Here is a 22622-nt window from a genome sequence, read left to right as displayed (position 1 = left end):
ACGCAGTTCGGGGTCCCGGAAATGGGCTGTTAAGCACCGAAAATTGTATTTGACCTCGAAGTGGGTTTCTCAGCCCCCAGTGTCCCTCAAAATGTATGAAATAAGATGTATGCCAAAAATCAGAGCAATAGGAGATGGTTAAGCGGTCCCGAACCGAGGCACACAGCCTGACGGCTCCGAAAACCGGGAACCGGACTCCGAAATGGGCAAAATGGCCTACGGCCACCAAATGTAGCCTACGGATATTGAGAGATGGTCTACGGGACCTCTCTCTCCCCTCAGGAAAAGAAACAGAGAAAACCGAGTCTGGTTCGCAAACCGAGACAAGGCACAGAAAAGGGTTCGGGAGTCCGGAGGCAGGGCTCACGGCCGCGACTCTGAAACTTCTGAACAAGCACATCATGCAACATCACCAAGCGCTCAATCGGTGACGTCTGAGTCTTAAGGTCGGTCAAAAATGGGGTGTCTACACCATGCCTCACCAAAGTGTTGATTTGATTGTTGCACGATCACCTCCGACCTAGAACGATCCCCCCAACCTTATTAGGTCAGAGGTGATCTCTGACTTTAGTTTCTCTTGTAGATATAGAATAAAATCCATCATCTCCCTAATTCCATGTGGAGACAAATTCACCATCCATGACTTACATTGAGTTTAATGGCTAAAATATCATAGGCAAATGTTTTAAATTGAAAACAAATAAAAAAAATTAGGATTTAAATTGATAAAATTAAAAATTCAAGATTTATTTTATTACAACGATTAAATTATAAATATATATTTTTAATTTTTCTTAATTTTTTTAAAATATTTAATTACATAACCCTTCTTATTGATTCCGCACATGATCACTGTAAAATTTTCAAAAAATTGAATAATTATTTGTAGAGCAAGGAGTTTTCCTGAGACCACCCAACACACTCTACATCAGTATTCAATAGCCTTCCACAATGAATTGTACCTCTCGACCTAGTCCATGCCACCATGGCTTGGCTATAACGTTAAACACCACATCCCATCATCTACTTTCATTACCAGAATAATTATTTAGTACTTGATATTTTTAAAATATTATGTTTCCAATAATATAGAATTTTATGTTTTTATGGTCTATTTATGTAAAAAAATAACAAAATACTATTAATAAGACATACAGTCACATAATGCTCCAAATCATGTGACAATTTTTGGCCTAAGCAGCCAACAAAAATTAATTAATTTGGTTTTCTTAAAATTTATATAAAGTATTGTGTAAAAGGAATAGATAGACGGGTAATCAAGCGGTGTCCAACGTGTAACCTATGGGTTGCCCTATCTAACTTGGACGAGTAGGCGACACACGCCCATACACGTGTAGCACAACTCTCTCGGAATGATAGGGTGACAGCAAGATGGGTGTCAAATCACGTTGGCAACGTCACTTGTATAGGTGGCCACGTGAGTACCCGTGACAATCATCTTATTGTCAGTCTCTAGTCTCTGACCGATCTCCTATACGATCTTTGTTGTCATTGAGGATGGTCCCTTTTAAGGTGGTCCTAAAATGGGACTCGGATCCTTGGCCGCCTTACTCGGCAGCCTTATCTGGTAGCCTTCAAAACAACGTTATTTTAGGGATTTTTTGTTTGTTTGTTTTTTTTTTTTTTTTTTCTTTTCTTCTTCTTCGTTCTTGCTTTCTCTCTCTTCGAACAGAAACTAGAGGGGAGGGGAGAGGGAGAAGAGGGAGGGAGGGAGGAGGAGGGAGGAGGCTGCGAGCTCGCCATCGCAGCTCGTCACCTCGCCGCCGGCCATCGCAGCCGTCCGATCGTCACCCGATCCAGCTCGTCGCAGCAGCTGCACCGCCGTCGCCTCCGCCTCCTCCTCCTCCTCCTCCTCCCCCACTGGTTATGGCCCCCTCCAGTCCGGCCCTTCCCTTCCTCATCCTCCTCCTCCCTCCTCCTTCCTCCCTCTTCATCTCCTTCCTCCCTCTCTTCCTCTGCGTTTTTTTTTTTTTGAAAATTTGCCCCCAAAACGACGTCGTTTTGGGGGCTGCTGGAAACGGCTGCCGGGTAGGGCGGCCGAGAATCCGGACTCCCTAAAATGTATTCACACATCACATGTCTCAGTGATTGTGGAATGAAGACAAAACTACAAAATTTTGGCAAAAAACTTGTTCGTCAAGAGGGAGTTTATATGCGTACTTAGGCCTTGTTTGAGAATAGATTAATTTAGTAATTTTTTAGTTATTTAGTTAAAATGTGAGTTAAAAAAAATTAGTATGTTTGGAATAATTTTTTAACATTTTACGAAAAGATGCGCAAAAAGTAGAGAGAAAAGAAAATTTTTGACTTTTTGGTATGGGTTGTTGGGTTTTTGGCTAATTTAATAACTTTTTGGCTAAAATAGAAGATTCCCAAATGAGGCCTTAGAGCCGAGCTAGGCCCAGTTATTGCAGTGGACCGATTCATGGGCCTTAGTAAAAAGGACTTCACAAATTGGATCTAGTTTTGTTAGCTCGGTCTAATTGTGGTGACAATTATCTCAGTCGAAATGCGCGGCTACACATAGCTCGGTCTATATACTCTGGTCTAAGGTATAGTTGAGCGATAACCGAGAGCTGAATTGTAAGAGCAAGGTAGGACTGAGCTAGGTAAAGCACGGTTGAGACTACCGCTCGAGTATAGCGGTGTTAGCTCGGTTGTGTAATCATATAACCGTAGTAAAACCATTTCACTTGGTTAAAACAGTGAAGAAGGTGTTGAGGGATAAGCATTATCTTTCAGGAGTATGATTTCTAGGAGGACTCTGCATTGAGGAATAAGAGTCCTACTAGGATTGTGCCAGACAGAACCTATAGACAAGTATTGCAATTTTTACTCCTAAATACACAGAGCTTTTTGTCTATTATTTATTGACTGACTTAGGCATCGGAGGGGTTTTTGGCACACACCCGCTGACTAGCTCACGTTTGTGTTTTTAGAAAGTAAAGCGACGACGTTTAGAGGAGCACAGACTTGATCAATAGGATCATACGAGAAGGATAATTTTGTGCACGTACATTCGTAATAAAGCTAGTACTATCAATATAAGAAGGCACATGACGCAGAGGACTCTTACACACAATGTAGGTCATGAAAAAAGAATAATTGAAAAGTCAGTTTGTATCATTTATGAAGCAGCCAACTCCCTATTAGCACAAGGTTTTTTCCTTAGAGAAGAACAAAGCCATGAGGGTATGTCCAAAGCAGACAATATTGTGATGATAGAGGGTTGACTGTTTCGTTTGGCGCTGTCTGTGGGAACTCCCTTCCCAAGAAACCAGTCAACTGGGAATCTATGTTGGAATCCAATGGGTGTCTATCTCATATCGCTCCGTGAAGAAATCGTACTCCACTATATAAGTTGACTAACTCTTTCAAATTAGTATAAGACTTTTTCCTATGAAAAGAACAAAATTGTAAGAGTACACTTAAAACGAGTAATATTATGGTAATGGGGGTTGGCTGCTTCAATTTGGTTATTCCTTTCTTAGGCCAAAGGCCCAGGGCAATAAGCCCTTTAGGGTGTGTTTGATTGGGGGGATAAGGAGGGGGACTATCCACTGTTTGGACTCCATGTCCGGCCTCCCTCCTTATCCGTCGTTTGATTTTTTTTTAGTCCGGCGGACTCCATGTCCGGCCGGACTCCATGTCCCCCATATGGAGGACTATCCTATCCTGGGGGGGTGGGATTGTTTTGGGGGGACTAATCACTGTTTGGATTAGATGCGAAAATGACAATTTTGACCCTCTACTATTTAATTATGTATTATATTTAATAAAATTTAATAAAATTTAAATGTCTCAATTTAAAAATAAAATAATTTTATTTAACTTTTTATTAATGTTTTATTTATTTAATTTTTTAAAATAATTTTTTATAGATATTTTATTGATGTTTTATTTTAAAATTTTGTTTATGTTTTATTTAATTTCATTATTTAAATTTAATAGATGTTTTATTTAAACAATTAAATGTTTAATTTCAACAATAAATAATTTCATTTATTTAAATTATGTTTTATTTAAACATTTGTACATCAACATGTTTATTAAATTATTTCAATCTGTACATCAACATGTATATTTATTTAACATCTATTAAATTATGTTTTAATACGTCAACATTTGATTACATCTACATTTGTTAATTGTTAATTACATCAATATTTGTTAATTGTTTAAACATAATCTGTACATCAACATTTATTTAATTGTTAATTGTTAATTGTTAATTGTTAATTGTTTAAATATAATCTGTACATCAAAATAATTTCAATGTTAATTGTTTAAATAAAAATTTAAACATTTAACCATTAGTATGTTTAATTTCAACAATAAATTTTTATTTTTTTAAATAAAAATAATCTATACCAGTCAAATTTTTTTATCAATATTAGTATGTTTAAATATCTTTAAACAAAATTTAACCATTAGTATGTTTAATGTTTACTAAAAATAATTAAAATATTAAAGATATGTTTAATATTGCTATTACTTAGTAAACAATTGAAAAAGGGTAAAATAGTCTTTTGTTCATTTATCCTATCCAGTCCGTCCAACCAAACGTTAGATTCACTGAAAATAGTCCTATCCAGACATCTAATCCCATGAAAAAACAAACACAGGATACATATCCAATCTGACCAAATAGTCCGGGAGATTCACAGTCCCAGGACTCAAATCCGATAAATTCTAATCCCCCATTTTCCAGTCCGTCCAATCAAACACACCCTTAGTTCATTGCGTCAACACTAGCAACCCAGTGTCATGGTCTTTTTTACGTGCACACCAAGTTGTCAAGTAAAATGAAGCTTTAGCACCACAAATGAAGGTATAGGATTTTTTATCATATCATTTTTGGAATCAAACCAAAATCAAACTGTAAAAATTGACTCAGTTTCACAGTTCTAAATTAAAAAATTTATTCGTATATCTCGATTTTCTAGTTTAATAAAAATTATTCTACCTATACAAGTATTTTAGAAATTTAATGATTTTTTTACAAAATATTCTTCAAACTAATTTTTATAATAAATGTCATCATATTGTATAGTAATTACTATTAAAATGAAATTTTTAATAATATAACAAGTGTAAAAATTATACAAATTGTGGAACTAGGAAAAATTGCTAAAGGGAATAATTTAAACTAATTGCACTCTCATGCAAGTGGAAGTTGGAGCAAGTAAAAATTGCATCCCATGCCACAACTTTTAATTGCACCAAATACATACTCACTTGCACTTCTATAAAAATAGCAAGTATTTAGATTATAATTTAAGTCCATAGGCTAAGGTTAGGCAAATTTTTTTCAGCTAAATTATAATGTGGGTCGGATTTAGTAAAAGTATTTCAAACCCAACTCGACCCTCCTACAAACTATGTTATAAAATATTTTTTTATAGATATAAAATTTATGTTTATGCCTTATATTTTTAAATTTTACTATTTTTATAAGCAAGTATTATGTATTACTAGTTATGTAAAAACTTTGGTTATAATATTAGAGCTATTAGAGCATTCACACCAAACTCTTCAAATTTTTAGTCAAATTAAAACTATTTTATTATTTTAGCCTTAGCACCTACTATATCGAACTCTTTATTCTAACTTATTCTTATTAAATATTATTTTCTTATTGTGTTTGTTAGTCTTTCCTTTGTTATTAAATTGATAAGTTATCAGCCAAACAATTCTTAAAAAAAAACAACAAAAAAATCGTTGACCGGTTGACCGGCCGAACTTCCAGGCGGACATCCGGTAACACATACGAAGCGATGAACAGTGTTTCGCTTGTTGTAACGAATTAATGTAGCCATCGTAAATTTTGATGAGCTGCAAGCGGGTTTGATGGAGTTGATTTTTGAAGTTTTTAGCTAAAAAATGATTTTGAAAAGCTTGATGAGGATGCTTTTAGCCTTAAATAGGTACAAGTACCCAAATCGTTAAATTAGTTATAATTTTTTATTTTAAAATATGAAAAAGTATTTCTGTGAAATAATCAAGAACATATGGGCAAATTTGGAATTTTTTATTTTCTTTTTGAACAGATTTGAGAATAAAATGTAGGCCTAATCTCGGGCAGGGTTGAGGAAATGACTTTGAGTATTATTATGTAGTATGTATTCGACCCAAGTCCATCTAGCTCGGTCCATGTGCACTCCTAGAATGACCTTGAATATAGATTATATATATGAAATCACTAATATGGTTATATATCGATTAATATCAACAAAATATATATATATATATATATATCAATCAATATATCAGTAATTATTAAATATATAAATTGTACTGAAATTTCAACAAATCCGAACTTTGCTCTCGGTGGTTCATTTTGAAAAAAATGTATTTTCTATTCAACAATTTTCTTTTTCCAGAACTATGCACTTGAAATTGACGAAGGTGGTATCAGGTTGTTATTTCGACAAAAAAAGAAAAAAAGAAAAAAAAGAAGAAACTATTTTAGTTTTGAAATTGAATTTTCAAACATAAATTATAAAACATAAGATACAAGAATCTTGTCATTCAATCTACAAGATGAGCCAAGTTCACGTTTTATTGTGCTTAATCATAATTTGCATGATAGCAAATCTATAGTTGCCTTGCCTAAAATTTAATCTCAAAATGGGAAAGATAAATCTATATGATTTTTTTTATATAAAAAAAATTCATATTCCATATAGATATTATTTTAAAGGTCTCGAAAATTCAAATATAGTAACATCAATTTTATTAAAACAAACTTATATAATTAAAAATTTATAGCATTTAAAAGTTATTTTAACATAAAAATACACATAAAAGATTAAAACTGTCATAAATTGTGCTTGACACCAATGTTTTGAAAATCGAACCAGTAAGTGAATCGAAAAAGAGACTGTGTAGACGGGTCACCAGTTCAACCATTGGATCGAAGTAGTCGAACCGTAACATCATAATTAATAATATATAATTATAAATAAATATATATATATATATATATATATATATATCAAATTTTGATTGAATCCTCCCACATACAATTTTTAAGTTCTCTTTGAACAATCTTTTTCTATAAATGAAAATAGACTTTCATAATCTCTTCAAACTTCTAATAAGACTCGTCCTCATGAGAGGAGACTCTTGAAGTCAGAGTTTTTAGTCAAAATTTTGATATATGTATATATATATCAAAATCAAAATGAAAAGAAGAAAAATCAAAAATTTTCAACCGGCGAGTTGATTGAAAACCTAGGATGGTTTGCTGGTTTTACCGATTGAACCACTGGTTTTTCAATTCTTGCAAACAAGCTCGGTTTTTGGTCTAGTCCAGTTTTTGGTGCTCATCCAAACCAGAATTAGGTTTGGTCACCAGTTCTACCGGTTGTGTCGATTGGCCTGGTCCAGCTCTTTAAACATTGCTTGACACCACATGTTTGCACTTACGAACCAACAAGTTCTACACATGTCCTTACAACAAACAAAAATTAATGAGAGATTCAGTGAAAAATCCCTTTTTATCAACTTGTATTCCATTTGGTCCATAGCATATTCTTCTATGAAAAATGAGTGAGAGCACTAATTAGTGCTACCACTAATGATGTGGCAATGGGCCCCACCATGAATGATTTGATGTTTTAGCCTTGGTGCTGTATTTTTTTCTTTTTTTATTGAGTGTCATATCATTAGTGATCTTTTTAAAACTCCAAAATTAGTGGTTTCTATCGTTGTTGTTCTTTTATACTAATTGATCTCATACATTTGAATTTATATTCTAATATGACATTTTTATTTTATTTTTTTTTGATAGTATAAGTATTATGTGTGGACTATTTTATCCTTATAAAATTTTATTGTAACATATATATATATATATATATATATATATTATACTATACCATATATTCTGGAGAGAAAAAATCAATTATTAGATATATTTCATTTATGGTATATATAAAACACTATATATAGAATATGAAAGATTATTCTCAATGCGAGGAATTCACTAAATCAAGGATCTTCATTTACTATTATTTTGCAATAAGGTCCTGCCATATAAAAATATTTAGAAGAGAAATGTAAACTGATGATAAAGATGATGGTAAACTCATAACAGAGATGATAATAAATCGTGGATGAACAATCGTTTCAAAAAATAAAGAGTTATGATTGCATGAGATTTATGTCTTTTTTAACTAAAGGTATATATTTTTATTTTAGGAGAGGTAGTGTGGATTCTTTTTTCCGTTTTTTTAGTGTTGACCGATGCTTTTGAAATTGCATTAAATATTTCTTAATTTTAAATTTTATGGAATAATGATAGCCAATAGATGTTTTTAAAATTCTATAAAAATAAAAAAATAAAAAAATTGAGTTGAAGGTTTCCAAGCACTTAGAGCATGTTTCATGAAAATGTGACTTTGCTGTAATATATAGTATAGATTGTAAAACATTGTTTGGTCTTTAAGAATTAAATTTTTCATCCAATTTTCTTAGATTTTTAAATTTTTTATACCATTAAAAATGATGTGTCATAATATTATTGATCCAAAAATAATTTGCATGTTAAATTAAATTAAATTTAGTATCCATGTAAAGAAACAAATTAGTAGATTCTTCTAATTACTATCAAATATTTTCATTTTAAGTTCTCTCTTTCAAATTTTAACCAAAATTATGGAATTGAAAAAGGAAATTATTTATTGACAATAACAATTTTAAATTAAAATTTCTACTCACAAACTTTTCTCTCCCATTTTAAACATTTTTTTTCATTTTTAATTATTTTATTTGTTTCAATTCAATTTATATATATATATATATATATATTTATAATAAATGTATGGTGATTTAGCTCATACTCAGGCCAAGTTTGGGAAGTTTCAAAAAAGTCAAAAAGTTATTTAAAAAGTTAAAAAGTTATCACTATTCACTAAAAGTCAACAATTATGGCTGCACAACTCCCAATATTAATTTTTCTCTACATATTAATTTATATAATTTTTTAATACATATTTTTTCATAAAAAGTCAAAAAGTTAACCCAAACATTCATATTTTCAACCTCAACTTTTTAGTCTAAAAAGACAAAAAGTACACTTATTTAGAACACCCCAAACAACCCCTCAAAGTATGTCTCTCACATCATGAGAATGATTAAATTGAATTTGGTTTCCATGTAAAGAAACAAATTAGTAGGTTCTACTAATTATTATCAAATATTTTCGTTTTAAGTTCTCTCCTTCAAATTTTAACCACAATTATGGAATTGAAAAAAAGAAATAGTTTATTTTAAATTAAAATTTCATTCCACAAACTTTTCTCTCCGGTTTTAAACATTTTTTTTTCGTTTTTAATTATTTTATTTGTTTCAATACATTTTTTTTTTTTTGGTGATAAATTTATAATGATTTAGCCTCCATTTGGGAAGTAGGTTGGCTTTTTGGTTTTTTGACTTTTTTGACTATTTTAGCCCAGGCTAAAAAGTTTGGTTTGGGAAGGGCTTTTTGGCTTTTTGGCTTTTTTGATTTTTTTTTTGTGAGAGAAGAATGTAATGATTATGGGTCGGATGTGATATTTTGTTTTTTATGGCTAAAATAACTTATTTTATCTTTTGTGGCTAAAATAACCAAAAAAAATCCCGTTTAGATCTTGCCAAACGGGACCTAAGGTCAATTCTCAAAGTACGTCTCTCACACATAGGAATGAACTCCTTATTCATGTAAAATATAGAGTTTAAAGATGAGTATTATTTTAATATATGAATAATGATTCATTCCCCTAATTTTGCTCTCTAAAATTAGGGAGATTAAAGAAAATATCAAGAGGAATTTTGTTATATCTCTTATTTTATCACCTCTAATTACACCTCTAATGAGGTGAGAAACAATTTTGAAAAGAGAAAGAAGAGTTTGAAAAAAATTAATTATTTGGTATTGTTTGTCATCTCATTAAAACTGTAATTAGCGGTGATGAAATGGGGGATAGGGCATTAACAGAGAGAGAGAAGAGTGTGAGACCGTTTCACATGAGGGTGTGTTACATCATTGGGGGTGGAATTGAAGCGTAAAATTAAGAGATATAACACCACTCTTAATATATATACCAAAAAAAAATGACCTCAGTTAATTGAACTCAAATCAAACAAAATACATAAGAAAATTCAAAATATAGTCAAAATTTATAATAATCATATCAGTTATTTAATATTAATCATATAGTCATTTTTTTTTAAGTGATAAGAATATTTACATCAAACTTTAAAATTGCAAATCCATGTAAAATTCTTTGGTAGTGGTGGGTAGAGTTTTAGAAATATGATTTGAGAATAAAATTGTATTTTGAGTTTGTGAGTTTTAGAATTATGATTTGAGTGCAGAAAATTTGTTTGGTTTTGAATTTTGAAAAAAGTTTTGAATTGAGTATTGAATTGAGTTTTGAATGTTTGATGTGACATGTGAAATAAGAAAAATTGTTTGGTTATGAGTTTTGAAAAAAGTTTTCAAAACTTAATTCACAAAAGTTATAACTCATAACCAATCACAAAAGTTATAACTCATAACCAAACACACAACTCAAAATTCTATTGAAAATTCTATTCAAAACTCATAACCAAACTCTTTTTATCATTTAGATTTTAAAAAAAAATGTCATTTTGGTCCCAAAAAAATAATTTTTATATTTAAAAAATATCAAAAACAAATATAAATTTCCCCTCCCCCCCAAATAATAGGTAGCGATTGGTGATTGGCGATTAGCGATTGCAAAAAAAAAAAAAATTACACTATTCCGGTCAATCGGTTGGACAACCGGTCGGACATCTAGGAGATGACCGAGTAGATCCAAAATCTAAAAATCTTCTGCTTTTCAAAATAGAGAACACGAAAGAGATAGAGTAGCTAAATGTGAAGAAGAATTACATTTTGAAATGTGTGGTGGAATCATATTTTGAAAACTCCATCCAAACATGAAATATAAATGAAAGGATGAAATTATATTTACAGAACATGACCAAACACAACTTTTTATTTTCCATTAATTGAGAATTTTGCAATATCACAACACCTTGGAGAATATGCCCAAATGATGATAACATATATGTCCATCACTTTGGAATGCTCTAATAACAAAAATGATAGCCTTGTTTGGTTTGTTTTTGTAGCGTAATTTTTGAGATAAAATGTATAAAAACTTATTTAATTTGCCTCTTTTTAGAAATAGTTTTGGAAAATTATTTTGAGGAGAAAGTTTTAAAAAAAATGATTGATTTGATGTGTATAAGAGAGAGAGTGAGTGATTTTGGAAAGTAGGTAACTAAACAAAATTTTGAGATTTTTTAAATATTTTTTTTTTTTTTGGTTTGATTACTTTTAAAAATTTATTTGTTGAAAATTTTTTCTAAAAATTTTTCTAAAAAACAAATCAAACAAGACCATAATCTCTAATTTTACCACTCTAAACAGAACTCTAATAATTAGAGTTTTTAATTTCTTTTTCGCTTTAATAATTGATAATGAGTCCCCCTCCAAATGTACATGACTCGGATCTAGTTTTTTACCAAAAGTAATAGTAATGATAAAGATTCTTACAAAATAATAATTTTCATAATTTTTAAAATATTTTAAATTATTTACATCACTGTCAAATACAATTAAAAAAAAAAAATCAAATATTTTAATAACTAATACATCAATAAATGAAGATCATAAAAGTACTCTTTTACGTGGTCCAAACATTTTTCCCAAATGCAATTGCAATTTGCATTCGCCGCCGCCAAAATTTCGGTACAATCCGCGTGAACCCAATGTAAAAGTCTTTCTGACATGACATGGCTTCAATAACCTTACCGTGTGCCTCACGAAATATTATATTGTTATATGTATGCTACATTTTTTGTCATTGACAATTTATCATGGGATAAAATTTCATATTTGAAATTGAAGATTTTGGGTGTTGTTTGATTTTGGTGTTAGGCTAAATAATTACAAAAAAATTAAAAAAAAATTAAAAAATTACAAAAAGTCAAAAGTCACAAAAAAAAATAAAAAAAATTACTATTCCAAAGCTAAAAGCTAAAAAAGTCAATCAAGAATACCAAACGAACAAAAAAGTCTCAGGTTAAAAAAATCAAAAAAATTAAGAAGTCAACTAAAAAAATCATTGCCAAACGAAAGCTGAATTTTTTGTTTTTTGAATTTAAAGTAAAGGAAAATGAAATCATCTAATTATATAAGCATTGAAAAAAATATATGTAGGAAAAAAGTCAATATAAGATATATGTAGCACAATTAAAAATACAAAAAGAAAATATTTAAAACTACTTAATCTACATAAGAATGAATTATAAATGAGGACTATTATTGATTTTTAGGCAAAAAGAAATTACTTGAATAAATTGATCAAACTCAAATCAAACAGAATTCAGATAAATATTAAAAAATATCAGGTAAAATTCATAATAATCATACTGGTTGTTTATTCCTTTGTAACAAATTGAATATCCTATCAAAACTTTAAATATTTCACGAAAATTCAAGAGAAAAAAAAGAAGAAGATAATAATTAACCTTTTTCTGAATAATAACTATAAATTTATTATAATTATTGTCACCTAAGGCGTAAAATAAAATAAAATAAAATAAAATAATTACAAGATAAATTTATTCCAAATAAATATATATATTTTTTACCATGTATAGCACGGGTACACTGCTAGTACATATATATATATATATATATAAATGCTAAGATTTTAAATAGGTTATTTATTAATTTTCATGATTTTCTCCTAATATATAGATTCTAATTCAAATGTGATAAGTATTCAAACTAGAGTGATTTTTCTCATAAAATATAGATTTAATTTTCATTCTTTGTGCTAAATCTAAAATTGGGATTTTTAGTCCTTTGGATACTACATGATTAAGCCTCCGTTTGGGAAGTGGGTTGACTTTTTGGCTTTTTGACTTTTTTGGCTATTTTAGCCTGGGCTTAAAAGCTTGGTTTGGGAATGGCTTTTTGACTTTTTGGCTTTTTTGAGTTTTTTTGTGAGAGAAGAATGTAATGATTATGGGTTGGATGTGATGTTTTGTTTGTTATGGCTAAAATAGCCTATTTTGTCTTTTATGGCTAAAATAGCCAAAAAAGCCCAACTTGCAACTTGCCAACTAGAAATTAACTTGAATCAATTGGTACATAAGTACTAAAAATGAAATTTTAAAAAAATCTCCAAAAATTAATCCTTGGATCATCATCACAAATTAGTCCAGTGTCTAATTTCCGTATTGAATATGACATTTTTTTTTTGAAGAAGAAGAAGCCTAGCAGCAGCCCTAATTTTTATCATGTAATGATGTTGAATCACACGTATTTTTGGGTAAATTATCACTTTGCACTCTTGGATTTTTCATTAAATTTTATTTTGGTCTCCATATATAAAATCATAATAGTCAATTCTTACATTTTTTATTAAATTTCACTTTGATCTCTACACATAAAATCGTAACAATCAATCCTTTCTATTTTTTTTTTCCTTATCAAATTTCACTTTAAACCCTATATAAGTGTCAATATTCTCTTTCTGTTACTCAATTGTTTAAATTTTTAACAGAATTCAATAATGTAACAAAAATATGACTACAAAATGATGATAAGAAAGGAAAATTATCCCTATTTTCTACCAATACACACTTTGTCCTATGCGATAAGCACGTAAGAGTTATATAATGTTATATATATGTGTGTGTGTGTGTGTTCGAACATCGAAAATTGGGATAAAGAGATAAGAAAACAAAACTTTTGAAATAAAAAAAGGCAACAGAGAAATCAAAGAAAAAGAGAGGAGTAAATAGAAAAACTGTGTTAATGTGGAAAACAAAATTTTGAGATTTTAATTTATACAAAACCCTAATTCTTCTTCTTAATCGTTCACAATCAGGGTTTTGTTTTATCCTAGTACAGTCATAATTTGATTTATTGTAGGACAGTATTTATTGGTAGAAAATATGTAATTTTTCTCTCTTACTCTCATTTTGTAGTTACATTCTTGTCACATAACTGGATTCTTTTTACTTTTTTTTTATATACTTAAAAAATAAAATATTTGTGAATAATTCATATATATTTTATTTTTTAAGTATATCTAAATTACATGCATTTAAAAAGTTTTTAAAAAATTAATTAAAATGTGAAATAATTTCAATAAAAATGAAAAAACTCAAAAATAACCAAAACAATAGCATCACATATTTGGACTTTGGCTCTTGCTCTATAAAATCCATAAACAACAACATCAAAATCAGATAATATTTCAACCCATGGGAAGGGATGGATTTGGGGTGGTTGCTATGCGGGGTGCACAACAGTCGCTGTTGTGCATTTAAATGAGGCCATTTTGGGACCTATTTTGATAATTTGAACCATTCGCATTTTAAAATACATCAAGTAAAACATACCTGCAAAAAATCAAGTTAATCGGATATCATTTACATTTTCATCCACTCACATTTGTATTCATTTTAATACTTTAAATCAAATTGTTATTTATTTTTGTAGATACAAATATGAGTGGATAAAAAGATAAACGATATCTGATTAACTTAATTTTTTACAGGTATATTCGACTTATGTATTCTAAAATGTAAACGGTTTGGATTATCGAAATGAGCTCCAAAATAGACCCATTTAGATGCACAACAGTGGCTGTTGTGCGGGGTATACAGCAGCCACCCCTTGTCCGAGAAGGAATATGTACGATATGTACCTCATATCTAAAGAATAGAATAGTGTAACTTATACTTCTTTGAGTCATAATTAAAAATAAAATAAAGGGTAAATTACACTTTAACCCTTTGTGGTTTGTCCAAAAAACACGGAGCCTCCCTGTAGTTTCATTTGTAACACTTAAACCCCTAAACTTAATACCAAATTGTAATTTTTGACAGATCCATTCATTTAACTAGAGCGTGAGATTCACGAACATAAAAGTGTAAGCAACACTCTCCCCTGCCAAAAATGTTACATTCTTGGACCAAAACACCCTTTCTCTCTCCTTTCATTATACAAATGTGCAACAAACACATTGAGGCCTCTGAAATTGCCCAGATTTCTTCCTCACCGAACAGCAAAACCAGCCTGAAATTCAACGCCACCATCCATCTCCTTCTCATTTTCCTTTCCTTATCACTCACTTCATCTAACAAACCAAGGCGATACCCACTGTGACACCATTCCCATTTAGCAGCACTACATCTAATATATGTATATATACACATCTTCAAAAGCAAATCTCCAAATAAATTTGTCAAATGGATCGGACCCAGTTAGAATTAAAGGAAATTATTTTTTTGAATTGTTCAATAAAAGTTGCAAATTATAATGCAAAGAATGGTTGGAACTTGAAATAGTTTTTACCTCACAACTTCATATTTTTTTAGTCCAAGGTGTTGTATATAGGTGGCTGCTTCAACTAGGACAACCATGGCTTCTTTCATAAAAAGAAAAAAAAAAAAAACCAGTGGTGAGTGCTAAAGAGAGGGGAGAAGAAGAAAAAGAGAAAGTGAAAAGGAATAGTTCAAACTCACTTTTTCTTCTTCTTATATTTCTTATCACCACCATTTCTCTCTAAAAATTATCCAAACCCAATTTTTTCCTTATAATTCAAATTAGTAACAAACCCAACCCATGGAGTCAAACAATTAATAGGTGTAACATTTAGATTTTTGAAATTGCATTGATGGGATTCATGCCAACAAAACCCACTTTCTCTTCTCCAAACCGCATGCACAAACAGACTCGAAAATATCAAAAATTCAGATTTAAACACACCACTTTCAGCCCTTATATCTCTTTCGTTGTAATTTCGTTTTGCCTCATTTTTGAGTCGTTGGATTCACCTCACGGCCTAGTTTTCGTATCACTCCTTACACGCCTCATTCCACTTCTTTTTGCATGCTTTCGGAGCTCTGAAAATTGACCAAAAATAACTTTTTTTCTTCCCGTTTCTGACATTTCTTCGGCCCATCTTTCGAACTCCATAATTTTCTTGGTTCTTAACTGTTTTGCCCGTTCTTTTACCAATCTCTTCACCTTGCTTTATACTTCATCCTACGCAACCTCGTTTTCTCACTTCTTCTTGCAATGGGTTGTTTCGGCATGCCGAAATTTGTCTAAAAATCAACTTCACACATTCCAAAGAAATATCTCCAAATCTATTTCTTTCCTTTTCATCATCCTCCCTCTTTTTCTACGTCATCTGTAGCACTCTGTGAATGGTGGTTCTTGGTTTTGACGGAGCTGGGCAATAGTGGTCGTGACGGTCTAACGGTGACGACAGAGTTCACGGTGATGGTGGTCGTGGAGCTTGTTGGTAGTGTGATGAACCTTGGTTGTGAAAATAGGTGAAGGAGGTGGGTTTGGTGTTGAAAGGTGGTGGTGATATGGTGCTCATGGTGAGAGTGAAGATGGAGAGAAAGATATGAAACAATACAAATGAAATGACTGAGTAGAAAATATCTAAGGGCATTTATGGCTTTTTATTACTTCTGTTTCGTTCGTCCAAAATTACAGTTTGGTATTAAGTTTAGGGGTTTAAGTGTTACAAATGAAACTACAGGGAGGCTTTGTGTTTTTGGGCAAACCACAGGGGGTTAAAATGTAATTTACTCTAAAATAAAATAAAATAAAATTTGTCATAACTAAACAGAACATGATATATAATTATAGATCTCATAAGTCACAACTAAAATAATGTCATAACTAAAAGAAAATTGCATAACTAAGGGTACATATGATACACTCATTTTAAGGGTGTGCATATTAGAATTTCCCTCAATCATATTGGCTACAACAATTACAGAAATGATACATTCCTCTAATTTGGGAGTTCTAAAAGAGTATTAATGATGTGGAAAACAAAAAAAAAAAAAAATTAAGATCAAAATATCACATCACATGAGACCTACACACCAATTAGAGCTATTAGAGCTCTTAATTTAGAGCTCCTAATTTTTTTCCAACAATTATTGTACTTTTTCCTTCTTAGGTATTTCAATATACTATCAGAGATTTTATTGGGGAGGAGTCAATGTATATACATAAAAAAAAATATTGAATTAGTTTTGATACATTACTAATTTAATATAATTTTTTATATTAGCGTTGTGAAAGAAATATTTCGTGAGAAAACTAAACAAACCTAATAAATAGTTTTTTCAGTTTTGGACTATTAGATCTTAGTATATAATCGGTTAAATCAGTGTTTTAAGTGATTTTATTAATTGATATAATCTAATAAATAAAAAGTGAAAAATGCTTAAGATCCCTTAAAAATGTTTAAATTTCAATGGCATTATGTTAGTTGATTTGTTTAGAAGTCAATCAACCTAGACTCAATCAACCTAGACCCAACCCTTGCCTTCCAAGAGTGAAGTTTTAGATTATCTGACATGACTCGTAAAAAAGTATACATACCATTTGATTTGTAAAATTCAAAAAATAAGTGACACGTACCTCGCATTTTAATAGAATCGACTAGATAAAATTAATGATATTATTTAAAATATGACATAATTAGAGATCATTTCAGTAGACGTTGTAAAATACTAATGAAATAAAAAAATTAGTAAAATAATTCTTATAAAATTAAAAAAATCTCTAATAATAAATTGTCAAATATAGGATAAATTGTCAATAATCCTAATTCGAATACAAAGCAGCTAAGTTAATTTCTTGCTAAACACAAAAATAATAATGAAAATTAATTAATTAATTAATTAAATCCACATTTGGATATTAAAAACTTATTAGAAATGTGCCAAATCAAATGGCACTAAAAATGAAAATTTCAAAATAAAATTATTAGTAAAAGAAATGTTTTCATAAGGTACAAAACACAAATTCAAAAGACCTTGAAGCAATTTTGAGACAATTCTAAGTTGGTTTGCCAAAATTCTATTTTTACTCTGGCTATATATCAACAAGTCTCGGTTTAACTTTTGTCGATGTTATTGTTTTAAGAACTCTCTAGCTACTTGTTCTATATCAATTTTATTTGAAAATTTCAGAAGTTGATATGTATATTGGTGGTAGAGACATTCACAAAGAAATAAACCTTGGTCTAGATGATTACACAATCAATGACATCATAATTATTTTTTTTACATTAATTTTATTTAGAGTAAATTACATTCTAATTTATTTTTTATTTTTTATTATCATTCACCTAACCTAAATACTTTTAAAAAGTAAAATATTTGTGAAAAATTCTAAAATCAATTAATAAATATAAAAGAAATACAAAAATGTACTATTTTTTTGTATTTTGTATCTTTTGAATTTTATTTTTGTTTTAAAATCATAAATATTTTACTTTTTAAGTGTATTTAGGTTAGGTGCATCTAAAAAGTTTTTTAAAAAATGATTAAAATATTTAAAATGTTCACCAAAGACACAAAAATATTAATAAAAAAAACTCAGAAAGTGTATTTCAAAACTCAAAATAAAACAAAATGACCTCTTAAGATTTAGAGAATACACAATTTTGGCATAATTACATTATGATTCCTTAAGGTTTTAATTCATACACCAATTAACTCTTTTTTATCAATAATTCATTAGTCATATAAATGAAAAAATAATGTTGTCCTTTTTTTTACACTGAAATGTATCTTCCTTTTTTATCCTTATATTTTTCACACTATTTGTATTAATTTTGATCGTTTTAATTAGCCTTATTAAAAGATAAATTAATATAATTATATCAAAATTATAGAACTACCTGTATTGTTTTCAAGATTCAAAAATTTATTTTTATTGCTTAATGTGTCCATTCACAACAATTGATAAAATATAATGAATAGCTACTTTTTATAAATTAAAAGACTTCATACCCTTGCATGATGCAAGAGTAAATTCCTCCAATAAAATATTTACTTTACCATCCAATGAAATTGTTACTAGTCTAAAAGCATTTTTTTTTTTCTTTATTGCATAGTACGCTTGAGATTGATTTTTTTAATAATTTTTAGATTATTTTTTAGTGAATTTTTATTTAATTTTTTAACGAGTTTTACTCTTTAAATTCTACTCAACTAAATGGATTAGAAAAAAAAATAAAAAATGAAAAAAATATACTAAAAATAAAACTACTTTTTTTTATTTTTTTTATTTTTTTTTAGCATTTTCGTACTTTTAGAATTTTTTTAAAAAAGTTACTTTTAAAATTCTTCTACACTAGATGGACCTAACAAGTTAAAAAATTGAAACAATTTTAAAATAAAAAACACTAAAGTTATATTGATGCCAAACTCACCTGAGTAATGTTTAGTGTACAGAATATATAAAATGATATGGATAATTGACATTCATCTTCAATATGATATGGACTAAAAGTAAAAAAGTAAAAAAGAAAAAATTACAGTCAGTTGGAATTTTGAAAAATAATTTCAAATAAGTAGTAAACTTTATATATATTAATAATTAAAATTATAAATTTTTTCATAAATTTGTAGTAAATTTATGGAACTACACTGAATGATAATTTTGCCATTAAAAAGCCACACAATACATTTTTTATGCTATATCATCTATGGGAAATTTTATCCTACACACTCCTTTTGGAGTAATTTTGGTTATAGCCATTGTATCTTTGATTATGACATACTGTGTTGCGATGTTAGTTATAATATATTGTGATGCTGGTTGTAACATTATTTTGGTTATGATTCAGAAGTTGCTTGGTTATATCCCATGTGATGCTTGGTTATAACTCAATTTTTTTTTAATAATTATGACTTTCAAAATATTAAGTTATATCATTTATAATAATCAAACTTACAAATAGCATAACTTGCATATGGTACACATTCTTTTAAAGGTGGGTGTATACCATATCATTTCCCATCGTCTATAACTTCATCTTGTTTAGGTGGGCAATCTGGAAAATATAAGAATTTATTTATCAACTCCTCATCCTACGGCCAGGTTTGGCATCTTTAAAATAATTCAAAAAATTAAAAAATTATAAAAAAGTTAAAAAGTTATCACTATTCACAAAAAAATAAAAATAAAATTAATTTTACACAAAAAATAATAAAACTCAGTCTGACGCCCATAGGTGAAGCTAATTTTTTTGAAAAAATTGTACAGCCATATTGCACAAATAGCACGTTGCTGTTCGGCCCGTGGGGGGCCATCATGGGTCCCGTTTTGATAATCTAAACCGTTCAATGTGTAGAACTCGGCGAGTACTATATGCCTATAAAAAATCACATTGATCGGATATCACTAACTATATGATCAAATCAGTTTTGTATAAAAAAAATAGATGGCGTTATAGTTAACAGTTGAAAAAAAACTAATCCGATCAGATAGCTATCGATATCCGATCAACGTGATTTTTTATAAATATATAATACTCGACGAGTTTTACACATTAAACGGTTTCGATTAGCAAAAAGGGACTCGTGGTGGGCTTCCACGAGCCGAACATCACAGTTCAATGCAATGCCCGCAAATGAGGCAACCATTTCTTATATCACATGCCTCTACCCAAGACGGTTGGCCGTACTACTACTCTCTCTACCTTCTCCTACATATTAATTTATACAATTTTTTAATACACATTTTTTGGTAAAAAGTCAAAAAGTTAACCCACACAACCATATTTTTTTCCTCAACTTTTTAGTCTAAAACGACAAAAAGTGCACTTATTTAGGACACCCCAAACAACCCCTAAATGAACATCCCTCTTAATTCTGAGAGGTTGGCCTGATAATCAAAACTTAAAATTTTAGGATATACTCTCTTCGATGTCTTAGGTTCGAAATCTTTTAAGTACAAATTAGGGGTAAGCAGCGGATATATCGATCTGCCTAAACCGACCAAACCGAACCGATCCACCGCATTTTGGACGGATGCGTGATGACGAGCGAACAGGTATGGATTGATTTTTTCCAATCCGTCCGGATGGCGGATTTGAGGTTCCTTTGGCCACAACTGAACCGCCAAACCGCGAGCATCCCTAACAATTTATATGACTTTGTATTTTCAATTTATTTAGACATTCTATTTGTGTTTTCAATTGAAAAAGAGTTTAAATATTATGTTGAATATATTTTGTTGAAAAAGAGCATTCAACTTGAATATATTTTTTTATTTTTAAATCTAACTCTAAAAATAATGGTTTTTGTTTTGAAAAAAAGATATAAATGTAACAATATAGAGGCATACAATTTCTATTACTGCTCTGTTCATGATTTTGGTGGTTTGAATTGTTTTTATATTTTAAGAATCACAAATTGTAATACTTTATGATGAGACATGCTGTGATTGTAATATGTGGATGAGGCATGCAATAATTGTAATATTCTAAAGTTTCAAACTTTTTTTTTTTGGATGAGGTATCCAATTATTGTAATACTTTTTTAAGTCATTGGCTGTATAATATATATATATATATATTTATATATTTTTAAGGAAGTGCACAAGTTGAATTATGTTGAAAATTTATAAAATTTTAAACCGTCAAACCAATTCACATCCATCCGTTAATCCGCCAATCCGTTCAATCTATATCCGCCGGATTGGCGGCCGGATGCGGATTGATTTTCTCCAATCTACCAACCTGACGAACGGATGACGAATTAGAGGTCCTGTGACCACAACCGATTCGCGCCCACCTCTAGTGCAAATAATTTTTTAAGAAGGATCCATATGAGGCTCTATCTCGACCTTAATTAAACCCATCACTAATTAACAGTAAGATTAATTCCTAAATTAATCAGTCCACTATGCTGAGATATCAAAAAAATAAAGAATAAAAGCCCTTCCTATAATAGTAAAGGTTCTCATAGCAAATGAAATGTTTTTCAACCAGATGCCCAAAGGATATAAATAGAGTAGGGTTTATTACATTATATATTTCTAAACTATCAACAAATTATTTATTTAATCCCTAAATTATCGAGTGTATTTATTAGGTGCCTAAAGAATATAAATCAAAACTTATTTAATTCCTAAATTATCGATTGAATCCATTAAGTCCTTAAAGTATCTAATTCAAACTTATTTAGTCCCTAAAAGGATCATAAAAATAAAATATAAGCCCATAAAGGAGTATAAAATTTATAAATTAGTAAAAAAAACCTATTTAGTTAAAATTTTATTTCAAAAAAATCTTTGATTTTTATTTTGTCTTTGAAAAGAATGCGTCAATCCATCTATTGAATTTCCTTTAAAAAGATAAGGATAATTATCTATAGTATTTTCTTACTTCTCTTCTGCGATGGATGCGTGTTTGCTTTAGATAGTACTATATGTCAAATTTCATTTATAATTTATAATTGATTGTTTTTAAATTTTCACTAAGTTCTTTTATTACTTAATTAATGTATTATTTTGTTCTATTACTATTTGTACAGAAGTGTTATTATTTAAATTATCTAATTCTATTTCTTTAGTATATCTAATATTCATATAATTTATTGGCAAAACTGAAATATTAGACTATAATATTAATTTAAATACATAACGAAATAAAATACATTTTAGGACAACATAAAAATTTAAAATATTTCTCTGTAATAAGATTTTAATTAGGAAGGATTTTTTTTTACTAATT

The sequence above is a fragment of the Camellia sinensis genome, chromosome 9, assembly GCF_055761805.1.
Source record: "Camellia sinensis isolate YWXY chromosome 9, ASM5576180v1, whole genome shotgun sequence".
Classification (NCBI taxonomy): domain Eukaryota; kingdom Viridiplantae; phylum Streptophyta; class Magnoliopsida; order Ericales; family Theaceae; genus Camellia; species Camellia sinensis.
The sequence above is the reverse complement of the archived record's forward strand: the minus strand, read 5'-3'. Positions refer to the sequence as shown.